The sequence below is a fragment of the Arachis ipaensis genome, chromosome B4, assembly GCF_059453495.1.
Source record: "Arachis ipaensis isolate K30076 ecotype BB chromosome B4, ASM5945349v1, whole genome shotgun sequence".
Lineage (NCBI taxonomy): Eukaryota > Viridiplantae > Streptophyta > Magnoliopsida > Fabales > Fabaceae > Arachis > Arachis ipaensis.
Genome location: NC_142439.1, coordinates 65,404,516 through 65,408,884, shown reverse-complemented (window position 1 = coordinate 65,408,884; position 4,369 = coordinate 65,404,516). Strand labels below are relative to the sequence as shown.

The 4,369-nt window shown below is 42.2% G+C and overlaps 1 pseudogene; it reads left to right on the top strand.

Moving 5' to 3' along the window:
- Nucleotides 1–737: 737 nt before the first annotated feature.
- On the top strand, nt 738–1,685 carry LOC148567739 (uncharacterized; annotated as a pseudogene).
- Nucleotides 1,686–4,369: the final 2,684 nt, after the last annotated feature.

The following is a 4,369-nucleotide window of genomic DNA, read 5'->3' as shown; positions in this document are numbered from 1 at the left end:
AATGATTGGAAGAAGGCAATAGGAAAGCAGAGGTTCAGAAGGAACAAAGCATCTTCATACGCTTATCTGAAATTCTCACCAATGAATTACATAAGTATCTCTATCCTATTTTATGCTTTATTCATCTTTTAATTATCAATTCCCCATAACCATTTGAATCTGACTGACTGAGATTTACAAGATGACCATAGCTTGCTTCAAGCCGACAATCTCCGTGGGATCGACCCTTACTCACGTAAGGTTTATTACTTGGACAACCCAGTGCACTTGCTGGTTAGTTGTGCGGAGTTGTGACAAAGAGTTGAGATTATAATTGTGCATACCAAGTTGTTGGTGCCATTGATGATCACAATTTCGTGTACCAAATACGACCTCACTCTATTGTGAGTTTTTACATGACGATAATTCGGTATACTTGCCGAGGGAAATTTGTTGAGAGACAAGTTTTCGTGCATCAAGTTTATGGCGCTGTTGCCGGGGATTGATTTTGTATTGACAATGATTAAATTGGAGGATAACTAGATTAAAAATTTTTTCTTTTGTTAATTAATTTCAATTCTAGTTGTTTAGTGTTATTTTTTGCAACTTTAGTTGTTTTTCTCTATCCATTTACTTTCCAGCTCAACTAATCCACTAACTCCACTAACTGTTTGATTAATTGCTCTAACCACTCTAACCATAATTTTCATTAACAGTGAACTCTTCACTTGCTATTTGTTGTTTGTTTTGCTGAGCATATGACATGTAGAAGAGGAGCTTCAACCTCTTTTGATAGTGAACCTGACAGGACCTTCCTTAGATTAAGGAGAAAAGCAAGAGGGAAAGGAATAGTTGGAGAAGAGGAGTTGGAAGAAGATCTAGACGTTGCTATGGAGGAAGAGGTTCATAATCATGCTGGAGAAGGTGCTGGTAATCATGCTGGGCAGGAGAGAAGAGTGCTAGGCTCTTACATTAATCCCAATCCTGGGAATTGTGGAAGCAGCATTCGAAAGCCAACCATTCATGCCAACAACTTTGAGCTAAAACCACAACTCATCACCCCTGTCCAAAGTAATTGCTCATTTGGAGGGAGTGCCCAAGAAGACCCCAACCAACATCTAACCACCTTCCTGAGAATATGTGATACTCTGAAGGCTAATGGTGTTCATCTTGACACCTATAGAGTACTTTTGTTCCCATTCTCTCTTAGGGACAAGGCATCTAAGTGACTAGAGTCATTCCCTAAAGAAAGCCTTACTATTTGGGAGGATATGGTGAACAATTTCTTGGGAAGATTCTACCCTCCTCAAAGAGTCAATAGGTTGAGGGCTGAGGTCCAAACATTCAGGCAACAAGATAGGAAAACTCTCTATGAAGCATGGGAGAGATACAAGGAGTTGACAAGAAAATGCCCTCCGAACATGTTCAATGAATGGGTCCAGCTACATATTTTCTATGAAGGATTATCATATGAAGCAAAGAAGGCTCTAGATCACTCTTCAGGAGGCTCTCTCAATAAGAAGAAGACAATAGAGGAAGCCATTGATGTCATTGAAATAGTGGCTAATAATGAATATTTCTATGCCTCAGATCGAAGCAACAACAGAGGAGTGATGGAGCTGAATTACATGGATGCATTGCTGGCCCAAAACAAGTTGATTACTAATCAACTAGCAGAGGTCACCAAGCAGATGGAGAAGAACTAAGTTGCAGCAATTAATATCCCACCACCAGCTCAAGAAGGAGTGAATGCAGAGGAAGGAGATGATTGGGAACAAGCCAATTATGTTGGGAACTCATCAAGACAACCCTAGAACCAAGATCATAGACCTCACAATCCTGGTCCACCCAAACCTTGGGTGGGGAAACCAGCAACCCCAGAACCAAGATCATAGACCTCACAACTCCAACTATTACAACAACTCCACCTACCAATAGTCCAACCAAAGACCCTATCAAGCCCCATAAAACACTTCTTTCCAACCTCCATATCAAGCACCAAATAGCCATCGTCAACCTCCAAATTCCAACATACCATCACTATTTGAGAATAGATTATCTCGGATTGAAGCCCTGCTTGGAGAACTTTGCAAGAAATCTAAGGACATGAGGATTTTCAGGAAGGAGGTGATATTTAATATGCAAAACCAGGAGGCTTCTATTAAGAAGCTTGAGACACAAGTGGACTACTAATCCAAGCAAATTCCAACCCACAGTTCTCTTAGTGGTACCATGGCAAACCCAAGGGAGGAATACAAGGCCATTACACTAAGAAGCGGGAAGGAACTAAAGGAAGCCTTAAGGGAAACGCAAGGAGAGAAAGTGGATGAAAGCCTAAGAGACAAAGAAAAAGCACAAGCACCTGTGATCAATCCAATCCAAGAAAAAGAAGTTCTGAGACCATATGTTCCAAAGGCCCCCTACCCTCAACGACTGAAGAGTAATGAAAAAGACACCAATTCTCCAGATTTTTCGACGTTTTCAAGAGACTTCAAATGAATATCCCCTTTGCTGAAGCACTAGAGCAAATGCCACTCTCTGCCAAGTTTTTGAAGGAGCTAATGACCAAGAAGAGAAGTTGGAGAAATGATGAAAGTGTGGTGTTAACCGAGGAATGTAGTGCTATCATTCAGCACAAATTGCCTCAGATATTGAAGGACCCTGGGAGCTTTGATGACCGGAATTCACTACCCATATATATAATGAATCCGTTCTTTGGCAAGCGCACTAAATATCGTCAAGTAATAACCCACGAGGAGTGGGATTGTATCCACAGAGATTGATTGATTGAGCAGTGTTACCTAATGAGTTAATTAGTTAAGCTAATCAAATAGAGAGTGTTGAGTACTGAAAATTAAATTGCAGAATTATTAAAGACATAAAAGTAAAGGAAAGCAACAAAGTACAGGAATGTAAATGGCAAGAATGTAAAGAACAAAAGCATAAAAGGCTGAATTGTAAAAGGGAGTGGGGAATTAGTAGAATGTAAAAGAAAGCTATAAAGAATGTGGAAGATAAGAATAGGAGAATTCATTGGGTTTGGGAGATGTTGATCTCTTTGGATGAAATCCAATACATCTCATCTTCAATGATGCAACTCATTGACCTCTTGGCAATTATGAGTGATTGAGTCCCAATCCCTTGGTAACCCAATCTCTCAAATCTTATTTAATAGCCAATTCCTTAGTCTATTTGCTCATGAGAAGAGATGAAGAATGGTCTCTGATTTTACCACACACTTTCCTAGATCCAAGTATTGGGAGGATTAATGTCACTATATCCAACCCAAACCCAAATCTGTTCAAGCATGAGAAGGATTCTCAAGCATGGTTCTATGATTCCTCTTCCAAGGCTCACATAAAACCCAAAATCATTCAATCTCTTTTCCAAGATAATTGAATGATAGAGTGAAGAATGAAAATCCTTTAAGTAATTGAAAGAGAAGATGAATAGAAGAAGAAATTTCACTATCATTAATCCATCAAGTACAACAGAGCTCCCTCTCCCAATGAGAGGGAGTTTAGCTACTCATAGCTCAGAGAAAAGTGCAAGAGATGAAAGAAATGAAGTGTAAAGTGAAAACTAGATCTAAACTTGGCAATGCCAATCCAATACTACCCAACTCAATCTCTTTTTCAGTACTTCCAGGGGGTATTTATACTACTCCTATCACTAGAATTAAGAAAATACAAAAGGAAAAGAAAATTACAATTGGAGGGAAAAGGAAAACTCAATAAACGTGACCTTCAGTAGCTGGCATGTGACTGGCGTTTAAGTGGCGTGCCACGCCTAGCCTCCAAATTTGGCTTGGCGCGCCACGCCCAACTCTTCAAGTGGCACGCCCCTTGTGTTGGCATCCCTGGCGTGCCACACCTTCGAACCCAAGGGGCACGCCCAGGGTCTTCTTTAGTGTTGGCTAGCCTGGCGTGCCAAGCCTTCGAGCCCAAGTGGCACGCCCAGGGTCTTCTAGGAACCTTGGTTGGCCTGGCGTGCCACGCCTTCGACCTCAAGTGGCACGCCCAGGCTCTTCTTTAAAGCATTGGTTAGCCTGGCGTGCCATGCCTTGGGCCTCAACTGGTCGCCCAGGCACTTCCTTGGAGCTTTGAACTAGCGTGGCACGCCCAAGGTCTGGCGTGCCACGCCCATTGTGGGTGTTGCATCTTCTTCTCTGGAAAACATAACTGGCATGCCACGCCCATAATGCATGCTTTTTCACCTCTCTGGAAAACATAACTGGCGTGCCACGCCTAGTGTATGGCGTTCCACACCCAGCATTCTTCCTTGCTCCAGTAGCTGGCGTGCTACCCCCAGCATTCAAGTGGCACGCCCAGGTAAATAGTGAAAGTTGGCGTGCCACGCCTTCGACCTCAAGTGGCACGCCCAGCTTTGG